The following is an 11,445-nucleotide window of genomic DNA, read 5'->3' as shown; positions in this document are numbered from 1 at the left end:
ATACCCATAGCTTCTCTTTTGGTCAGCAGCTATCCTCTTGATAGTTTCAACTATAAGACTCATGACCTTGAACTTTTGTGGCACATCAAATATATGTAGCAGCTTGATGGAGTGGCCTCGGATCATTCTGTGATCACCAGACTTGGGCAGAAGAGTGTGCCTGAGGATCCTATTGATAGTAGGTAGTCCTGACAGTAGGTGTTTCACTGATCCAAATTGGTGAGTCTCAAGATCTGCATCAGGAATCTCCTTGTACATGCTAGCCATGGAGTTGTGATCCTTCTTCTTCTTGGCATAGACATCCAAGTCATCTTCATTCTCCTTAGGAGCATTGATAAATTGAGCCCATTCTGCTACTGTTGACTAGTATCTAGTGCCCTCAGACATCCAGACTATCTTGCCATCTGGGTAGAAGTGAGCTGTGGAGTAGAATTGCATGATAAGCTCATCATTCCACTTTGTGAGCTTCTGAGCCACAAACTCATCAACTCCACAAGCCTTGAAACTGTCATATACTCCTAGATAGAGTTCTTCATTCTCCTTGATGTACTCCCAGTTGACCCATCTCATGTCACATACTATTGGTTTCTTGTCAAGCAACACTGTCTCATAAAAATCCTGCAGTTCTTTGGTATGGAACCTGTAGTCCAAAACAGTTCTCCTTCTGGTGGCATATGGATCTGACTCTCTCCATAGCCTCAATCCTGAGTCCTTCCTGATCTTCATGTTTTCTGCTACAGGATGAGCATCATTATGATCTGGAATTTTTGGCTTTAACTTCCTCAAAACATGTGTCTCATCATCTTCTTCTTCAGCAACAGTTTCAGGCACTGGGGCCTTGTTTTTCTCAGCAGCTGGAATGTTCCTAGTACTCCTCTTTGGTGCAGTTTTCCGTTTTGGAGCAGCTGGCTTGGGAGCTTCTTTGGGCTTAGATGAAGCAGCCCCTGATCTTATGGCATCTCCCATAAGTTTCTGTGCCTTAGGTGCTGGTGCAGCATCTTCTTCCTCTTCCTCTTCAGAGTCTCTCATCATAGATGGCTTTCCAATTACTCTGGCCATGGTCTTCTTGACCCTCTCTTTCCTCTTCTTGCCATCTCCAGCTTCCTTGGGTTCAAGAGTGAGCTCCATTTTCTCACCTATGGCAACTTTCCTAGGTTTAGACATTGGCTGTCTTCCTGCTGGCCTCTTGGTATTTAGACCTAGCTTAGTTGCAGCAGCAGTGCTATATTCCTTTTTAACCACTTTCTTCTTGGAAATGGCCTCATCCTCAACTGCCACATAGTCTTCATCCTCAGATTCAGAAGTTTTCTTCTTTCTGGCCCTGGTGGCAGCTTTTGGCAAGTTGCTGGGTGTGCTCCTGCTTCCATCATCTGAGCTGCTAGAGGGACTAGTGCCCTCACTCATGTGAACCTGCTCCTCTGACTTGTTCTGACCGTCACTTTGATCAGACATAATGCAATCTCTGATAGCTGACCCTGTGAATAGATTATAGATCAGGTAGAGTGGATGAGCATCACAAAATACAGAGGTTTTTGCAACAGAATGAATCAAAAACTTAGTTCTAGTTTTCCTCAAAAAGCATTTCGGATCAACCGATTTGTAAACTCGGTGATACCAAAGTAGCTGTTGGAACCTAAACTAGTGAACTCGGTCAGACCGAGTCACAGTTCGGTGGCACCAAGACTGCTAGGGTTTCACAAAGTCCTGAACTCGGTCACACCGATTTTCAATTCTCGGTCAGACCGAGAATCACATGTGCAATGGCCTGAGCCGAATCGGTGGTACCGAGTTCCAAAACTCGGTTGGCCGAGATGGTTTCGGCGGAAACCTAACCCTAAATTTTCAAATCATCTCTAATCTACGAAGTGTTTTTGACTAGATAAGATAGTTTCAATCGTGGCAAGATTCATGGAGAACACAATGTGCTAGGAATCAGATAAGGATAGCATAGTGATCAAGTTCATACCCTAGTTCGGCGATGAACTCGCTACGGCGGCAACGGCGGGGATGATTCCCGTTGACAGCGGCGGAGACCAGCGGCAGGAGGCAACTAGCGACAAGGAGGAGGATCTGGAGACCCTGGAGGCGGAGCGGGCTAAGCACGGGCGAAAGAGTTCGGAGAAAATTTCCAAAATTTTGCCCGTGGGTATATATAGCCCGACCCTGTCGGTGTGACCGAGTAGAACAACTCGGTGGCACCGAGATGCATAACTGCAAGCAGTTGCTACAACTCGGTGTGACCGAAAAGTTCAAATCGGTTGCACCAAGATTGAAAACCTAGATCGACTTAGTGATCTCGGTATGACCGAAATGGGTGAATCGGTCAGACCGAAACGCACAAAGAAGTTTTGTAAGTTTAAGTCTATGATGAATAGGGGACTCCGAGGGCTCCTCACACAGAGTGGTTCAAATCTGACTTGATCAAATTTTGTGATGTAGCATGAATAGAGTTTGAGACGAGAAAAGCATAGATAGCTAGAGAAGGTTCTTAGGCATTCTTGTCCATCCACTTGGCAAGAGGAAAAGAAACCAATCAATCAATACAACAAGTGGATGTCCTTGAATGAGTAAATTATGCAACCAACATGCTCACACAATAAAATGGCAATTGGAATATGTGGCAAAGCATGCACAACCAATTCTAGCATCTATCAAGCAATTGGCGATGACTAGGTCATCTATATATGAGTATATTGACTTAGGAGTCAAATGAGAACATTTGATCATAGGTCATACTCATCGTTTAAGCACAAGTGGGGATACCACCTTTACATAAAGCGTTGTTGTTTTCACACCATTAGAGTTGCTTTAGCTCAATTCTTAGAGTAAAGCTCCCCCTTGATGTGATATCCCCCCTAAGAGGGATGAACTAACCTTGGGTTTTGTCGATGATGACTTCATGTAGATGTTGAAGATGTGGATGCTCAATGTTGATGTAGATCATTTGGAGCTATCCTTTGGAGTAAGTTGCACTTTCAATACCTACACGGGTTAGTGCCACAAGCAACAAACAAGGATATCCATAGGCATAGAGTGATGCACACACAAGATGATGTCTATGAAAGCTTCAGGTTACCTTGTCCCTTGTCTTACCAACAAGAGGGTTTGTGACTCCTTGAACTAGTGCAAGATGTGGAAGTTGATTGCACTCGTTCTTGCCAAAATGATAAGAGTGAAGTATGTTGGCAGAGTCACCCTCAAGAACTCTCTAGTTCTTCTTCTTCGGGATCCACACCATCTTGATGGGAATCCTCGGAGTTGTAGTTGTACTTGATGAAGTGGAACTTGATGTAGTCTTGGGAACCCACTTGACAAAGGCCTTAGGAGATTCTTCAAATGCATCAATTTCCTCTTGAAGCTTGTCCTTGCCTTTTTGCTTGTGGTCTTGTGGTGAAAGATCATCTTGAGCTTGTGTCCCTTTGAAAGAAGTAGGATCATACTTCTCTTGTTGAGGAACAAACTTTGTCTTGGGGTATTGATCTTCTTCCCACTCAACTCCATTGGCATTAAACTTTCATTCAAAACCAACACCTTGGTTCTTCCGATGCCTTCCTTGCTTGCGTACAATTTCCACGAATTGCTTACTTCCGGCAAGGCTCCTGTAAACACCTTTCTCTATAATTCCCTTCAATAAGCTATTTTCTTGCTCAAGTGTAACTTGGCTAAGAGAATCATTAGTGGAATCAAGAGAACTACTAGAAGCAACAACATTGGATTTAGCATGATTATTGTTACTACTAGAGGAAGAATCTTTCTTGTTCTTGTTACTAGACTTGACTTGAGGCATGTAAGTGGATAAGAGTAAACGCTTGGCAATGTAAGAAGAACTTTTCTTTTGAAGATCATCATTGATTGCCTTCAAGAACTCATGCTCTTGCTCAAGGTTGAGCTTTTCAAAATGTAATTTCTCATGGGACCTTAAAAGTTCTCGATGATCTCCTAAGATAGTTTCATGAGCTAACTTAAGAGTGTTTAGTTTTTTAGTTAGAGACTCAATCTTCTCCTTATCATTGTCATTTGTTTCATCTTCATTAACATGATTAATTGACGTTTCATCATAGTATTAATCACTAAAGTTGTCAACAAGTAAATCATCATCACCTAACAAGTCATCTTCATCACTATTGAAATCAACATACTCGGGGTGTGATACCTTTGGACCTTCGGCCATGAAGCATCTTCCAATTCCTTCATTTGGTGAATCAAATATGTCGTAGGAGTTGGTTGACACAAGTGCTAGACCGGCAACACCTTCATCTTGAGTATATTCGGAGTCGGAGTGATAGCTTCTCTCAGAGTGATTATCGGAGTCGGAGCCGGATACCCATTCACTAACACGAGCTTGATGTCTTTGTTTTGTGTAGCTCCTTGATGACTTGTCATTTCTTTCCGAATCCTTGCTTCTCCGTGAGGGTCTTCGTTCATAACGATCATCTCTACTCCTTCTTTCTCTAGGTGGTGATTCTTCTCTTCTACTTCTTCTTTTTGGAGAATCTTCTCTTCTTCTGTGGGGTGTCGTACACTCATTGGAATAGTGTCCGGGCCTTCCACAATTGTAGCAGTTTCGCTCTCGACTAGAAGATCTTTTGTCATTGTAGGACCTTGACCTGGAGCTTCTCTCTTTGCTTCTACTCTTGTAGAATTTGTTGAAGTTCTTCACCATTAAGCTCAATTCTTCATTGAAGGTTTGTTTCTCACTTGATGTTGTGGGGGCTTCGCATGAGGCTTTGTAAGCACCACTTGATTTGTTGTGAAGTTCCTCCTTATCCTTGAGTGACATCTCATGAGCAACAATTCTTCCAATGACTTCCGTTGGCTTGAGATCTATGTAATTGGGCATCATTTGAATCAATGTGCACACGGTATCATATTTTCCATCCAAGGCTCTTAGGATCTTCTTGATGATGAATCTGTCAGTCATCTCTTCACTTCCTAAGCCGTCAATCTCATTTGTGGTAAGAGCAAGCCTAGAGTACATTTTAGCGACACCTTCACCATCCTTCATTTTGAACTTGTCAAGTTGACTTTGAAGCACATCCAACTTGGATTCCTTGACGGAGTCGGTACCTTCATGCATGTCAATAAAAGTATCCCAAATTTCCTTTGCATTCTCAATATGGCTGATTTTGTTGAATTCTTCGAGGCACAATCCGTTGAAGAGGAAATCACAATCTTGAGCGTTGTATTGCAGCATTTTCAACTCTTCCGCGGTGGCTTCACGATTCGGTTCTCTTCCATCAAAGAATTCACCTTGCAAGCCAACACACACAATAGCCCAAACGGCGGGGTTATGTCCAAGAATATGCATTTTGATCTTATGCTTCCAACTAGAAAAATTAGTACCATCAAAGTAATGACCTCTACGGTGATAATTTCCCTCGCTAGATGCCATACTCTCCTAGGTTGTGAAACCAAGGCTATGACCACCAAAAGCTATGGAAATCAAAGCAAATGGAGACCAAAGCTCTGATACCACTTGTAGGATCGAAAGTATGTCTAGAGGGGGGGTGGTTAGACTACTTGACCAATTAAAAATCTATCCTTTTCCCAATTTTAGTCTTTGGCAGATTTTAGCTATCTTAGCACAAGTCAAGCAATCTTAACACAATTCAAGCAAGCATGCAAAGAGTCTATGAGCAGCGGAAAGTAAAGCATGCAACTTGCAAGATGTAAAGGGAATGGTTTGGAAAATTCAAATGCAATTGGAGACACGGATGTTTTTGTCATGGTTCCGATAGGTGGTGCTATCGTACATCCACGTTGATGGAGACTTCAACCCACGAAGGGTAACGGTTGCGCGAGTCCATGGAGGGCTCCACCCACGAAGGGTCCACGAAGAATCAACCTTGTCTATCCCATCATGGCCATCACTCACGAAGGACTTGCCTCACTAGCGGTAGATCTTCACGAAGTAGGTGATCTCCTTTCCCTTACAAACTCCTTGGTTCAACTCCACAATCTTGTCGGAGGCTCCCAAGTGACACCTAGCCAATCTAGGAGATACCACTCTCCAAGAAGTAACAAATGGTGTGTTGATGATGAACTCCTTGCTCTTGTGCTTCAAATGATAGTCTCACCAACACTCAACTCTCTCTCACAGGATATGGATTTGGTGGAAAGACGATTTGAGTGGAAAGCAACTTGGGAAAGGCTAGAGATCAAGATTCATATGGTGGGAATGGAATATCTTGGCCTCAACACATGAGTTGGTGGTTCTCTCTCAGAAAATGTGTATTGGAAGTGTAAGTATGTTCTGATGGCTCTCTCCTCGAATGAAGAGTGGGTGGAGGGGTATATATAGCCTCCACACAAAAATTGACCGTTACACACAATTTACCAATCTCGGTGAGACCGAATTGAGAAACTCGGTTGGACCGATTTAGCAAACCTAGTGACCGTTAGGATGTTCGGTGGGAATGAGATGCAACTCGGTAGGACCGATATGGTTAGGGTTAGGGCATAACGTAATCTCGGTGGGACTGAGATGCAACTCGTAGGACCGATATGGTTAGGGTTAGGGCATAACGTAATCTCGGTTTGACCGATTACAAAAACTCGGTGGGACTGATTTTAGTAATAAGCTAACTAGAGAGTTGGTCAGGTAAACTCGGTGGGACCGATTTGCTCATTTCGGTGGGACCGAAATGTTACAGAAGGGAAACAATGAGTTTATATTGCAATCTCGGTGGGACCGATCGCTCATCTCGGTAGGACCGAAACGTTACGAAGGGAAACAGAGAGATTACATCCCCATCTCGGTGTGACCGAGATCCCTATCGGCGAGGCCGATTTGCCTAGGGTTTGTGGCAGTGGCTATGACATCTGAACTCAGTGGCGCCGGATAGAAGAATCGGTGGGGTCGAGTTTGACTTTTGGTTTAGGTCATATGTGGATGTGGGAAGGTAGTTGAAGGTTTTGGAGCATATTACTAAGCACTATGAAGCAAGAACCTCATCAAGCAACACCTCATCCCTCCTTGATAGTATTTGCTTTTCCTATAGACTCAATGTGATCTTGGATCACTAAAATATAAAATGTAGAGTCTTGAGCTTTGAGCTTGAGCCAATCTTTTTGTCCTTAGTATTTTGAGGGGTCCACTTTCCTCATCCGTCCCATTCCATTCATTGAGCTTTTCCTGAAATATTAATCTTGGAATAATGTTAGCTCAATGAGCTATATGTTGTTAGGAATTACCAAAACCACCCAGGGATAGTTGCACTTTCAGCAGGTCATCTCATCAGGCCCTCAATGCCTTCACTTCATCCAGACCAACCAGCAGCAGGCATGCGGCAGTAACGACCAACCATGTTTCTCCTTGTGCATGTTCACAGCAACCCCGCGGGAAGGATAGTAGGCGGCACCCCGAGTCTCCTTTCCTCTCGTGCGACTCGCTTGCATGTTAAAAGGGGGGCTCCTAAGCATTGTGACTCAGGAGATCTTACTGGCTCTCCAGCCCTCACCCCCTGGCCTACCACGGCATCGCACCTGGCATACCAGCGGCGGCTGAGCTCGCTCGAGGGCCGGGACCTAAGGATGTAGAGCATTAAGGGGAGCTCAGGAGAAGGAAAACTCGCATGAGCCAGCCTAGCTATATCGCATAAGTTGGCGCGTAGCCCTAGCGCAACGTCGGGAATCACCGTGAAGTCATCAAGATAAGTTTCGCCCTTAGATGAGCAAAACATTCGGGCCCCATAGTCGCTCACCCCATGCCGCAACCCCGTTGTGGCCAAGTCATCTCCCTTTCTTTCCTTGCAATGGCCGCTTGGGCGCTAAGGGGGATCTCCTGAGCATCGCGCCTCAGGGGCTCTTACTGGACCTCGGGCCGTGCACCTCCTGGCCTTGACCACGGCATCGCGACCTGGCATACCAGCGACGGCTGTAGCCACCTTGGGACCGGGACTCGTCAGTATAGAGCAACAAGCTGAAGAAAGAAAGGGGAGGCCGAGCCTTAACGGGACGCGCTTTCATCAAATTTTCACAACAAGGAAAATAGGTACAAAGGCATTGCGGATCCTTACATGCCCCCACAGGGTGATTCATGATTCTTCACAGGAAACAAAAGCTGATGCTAAGGGGGGATCCTATCTACATCCTCCCGTGGCGGATGCCATCATCAACAGTGGGCCACGGGAGGCCGGCGCCAACCCCATCCAGATCAGCGACGGCGATGGCCGGAAGCCGCAGCCTTGCCCCGGGCACGACAAGAGCTCGGGGGGACGTAGCTATCGTCACTCGTCTCCGAAGTCTCCTGGAGCTCAGGAGAATTGCTGGATTCCCAAGGGCTGCTGCTGCTGGGGTAGTCGCGGGTGGAACATGTGTCAGCCTCGCGCTCCTCTCGAGAGCAGCACTCCAGGCGGCGGCCCTCGGTGTCAAAGACCTTGAAGAGAAGCGTGGAGGCGCTGTCGTACTCGAAGTGAATCACGAGGGCACCCCTCGCGCGACAGATCTGCGCAATCTCGCCCTAGCCGCGAGTCATGAAGATTTGCCAATGGGTACCGCTTCGATCTTCGCTCTGATCACCGGAGCACCACAATCAGCATGCTATAGCCGGAGCTCGAGAGGCCCCCTCAGCGGCATCACATCGGAGAAGAACCGTGGGAACGGATGTAGGAGTTCGGAGGCGTCGGCGTCCACAGCACCAGCTTGCGTGAGGAGTCCACCGCGTGGACGGCCTACATCGCCGAGGCGCGGCGGCCCCGAGTGCGGTGAGGGTGACGCTTCTCACCACTTCGTCCTCCTGAGCCTACGGCTGGGACGTACAAGGGTAGCGGGTACCCCGGTGGAGAACGCTCGCACAAAGGCCTCGCCACCACCTGCAACGCCGCCTCGTCATAACGATGGATCGACCTCTTCTTCGGCGGGAGTGGCTCCGGGGCATCCTGGGGGGCTTTCCCCTTCTCCTTGGAGGAGAATCTTCTGATGGGCGCCATTGGAGCAAGCAGTGGAGCAAGAAGGAGGAAGCAAGCAAGGAAGGAATGGGCAACGGGGGTTCGCCCCCCTCCCCATTTATAGCAAGAGAAGGCTAACCGGCGTCTCCCACGATCACAGGTAATGATGGTTTCCCTTGCATGTCGCCGGGACTTGTCAATTCGTGCAGTCGCCGAAGCAGCATGGGGAAGCGGAGACGCCCTCGCCCAATCAACCGCCATGCGTCAATCGAGGCCGCAGGCTTTTGGGGCCCGCGGCGCTTCGAGCTTGACCCTTGGCTTTGCCGGAAAGCCAAGCCCGCGCGCACTTTGGGCCTGGAGGCTACTGTCGGCGTTCTGGGAATGGGGGTCCCCAGACTTGCCTGCATGCGGCCCGCGGCGTGGATGAGCCAGCAGGCCGTACGACCCATCTTCACCAGCAAAGCACTCAAGACCCTCACGAGGGTCCAAGCCTCGCGAGGCAGACGATGCAAGACCTCCTCCGAGGCGGCCTAGCTGGGCAGGCTCACGAGGAGCGGAGATATCAAGGCGGGGCGAACCTCACAAGGCTTTCGTGACGTGAGCCATGACGATCAACACCAGGCGGGCGCCAGCGCACACAGCGTCCTTGTTTTCTCTTTGGTGCAAAGGGGGCAAGCACAGCCGCGGAGTACTGAGGCATCAGTCAAAGGTTGCCATTTCGATGCAACAAGACCAAGACCAAGGACTGCAAGACGGAGGTCATCGTGGAGCCCGGAGCAGCGTCACCACCAGAACTTTGTGCAGGCGAAGACTACTTTTGTCAGGATAGCTTGTACTAGCTGTCCCCTTCAAATTAGCCCGCCATTGTTGGCTCCCTTCCCGCTCGATATTTGGGAAGAGGGCCAGGGCCTCTATAAATTGGACTTGCCACCACAGTGGAGAGAAGAGGAGACACACAAGCTCACCGAGCCCAAGAACGCCTCAACCTCAGGAGGTCGTTCTTCCCTTGTATTGTTCATCATCAGCCCAAGAGGCAATCCACCACCACCACACTGGAGTAGGGTGTTACACCACAACGGTGGCCCAAACCAATATAAACCCTGTGTCCATCTGTGTTGTGAGTTTGTCGAGTTCGTCTACGAGACCCAAGCGAGCTAGAGCGTAGATCGGTTGGAGGGATAGACTTCGTGCGCACCCCAGTGTTCGAACCTTAAGGGTTTGCCGGGACCCCAACCCCGACACATGCACATGCTCTAATGCATTTAAATTGGTTGAAAATTCAAATCTGTGTCCTTGCTTGCATGCTTAGGTCCCATGCAAGAAATGGGAATGGATGTCAAACACCCTGCCACGGTCACTCAGCCGCAAACATTGAGATACATGGTTTTTAAATTCTAGTAAATCCAAAACTCTTCTGAAATTCATGAAACTTGGCATGCTATCATGGAGCGGCATCAACATGCTGTGGTAAATTTTTTTGTCCCATTTGGGCAGGTTTGTGTATAAGCTTGTCACAACAAGCCTGATGGTTTCGGTGGGGAACGTGCCACCTTTGGGGACGAAACAATACCCGTTTCCTGTTATTGCTTTCAAAAGAATTCTAATGTCAACATAGAACAACAGTGGTGTTGTGTTAAATTTTGGAATTTTTCGAGGTTCGTTAGGACATTTTTACACATTAATTGACTTTTCTAGGCATTTTATGTGCATAATTCAAATTTGAACTACATGGACATGCTCCAGTGCATATAAATTGGTTGAAAAAAAATCAAATCTGTGCCCTTGGTTGCAGGCTTAGGTCCTGAGGGAGTCCTGGAATAGGTGGTGTCCGGATGGCCGGACTATACCTTCAGCCGGACTCCAGGACTATGAAGATACAAGATTTAAGACTTCGTCCCGTGTCTGGAAGGGACTTTCGTTGGCGTGGAAGGCAAGCTTGGCGATACGAATATTCAGATCTCCTACCATTGTAACCGACTCTATGTAACCCTAACCCTATCCGGTGTCTATATAAACCGGAGGGTTTTAGTCCGTAGGTCAACATACACACACTACTGGAATCAGCTACTTTGCCATCTGCCAGCTATTTGCCGTCCGCTAGCGGACGGCAAAGAAGCTCTTTGCCATCAGCTACCTGAAAGCAGACGGCAAAGAATAGGCTGATGGCAAAGAAAGCCTTTGCCATCAGCCTGTTCTTTGCTGTCTGCTAGCTGACGGCAAAGAGGGAGGGGGCCCCACTGAGGAGCTGGTTAAAAAATAATTAATGGCCCCCCTCTTTACCGTCCGCTAGCGGACGGCAAAGCGCACATTAGCGGACGGCAAAGGTGGCGGACGGCAAAGATTAAACGTATCTAACGGCCAGCGCGCCCCACCCCCCTCTCTCTCTGTTTCCCTCCCACACACGCGCGCCGCCGCCCCCACAACTCACCGCCGCCCGGTCGCACCACCGCCCCACCGCCCCCCCGTCGCCCCACCGCCCCATCACCCCAGCCCCCCGCCCCATCTCGGCACCGCCGCGCCCAGGCCCCCCGGTGACCCGGCCCCCCGCGCCCCACTG

The sequence above is a fragment of the Triticum dicoccoides genome, chromosome 6A (assembly GCF_002162155.2).
Source record: "Triticum dicoccoides isolate Atlit2015 ecotype Zavitan chromosome 6A, WEW_v2.0, whole genome shotgun sequence".
NCBI classification, from domain to species: Eukaryota; Viridiplantae; Streptophyta; class Magnoliopsida; order Poales; family Poaceae; genus Triticum; species Triticum dicoccoides.
The sequence above is the reverse complement of the archived record's forward strand: the minus strand, read 5'-3'. Positions refer to the sequence as shown.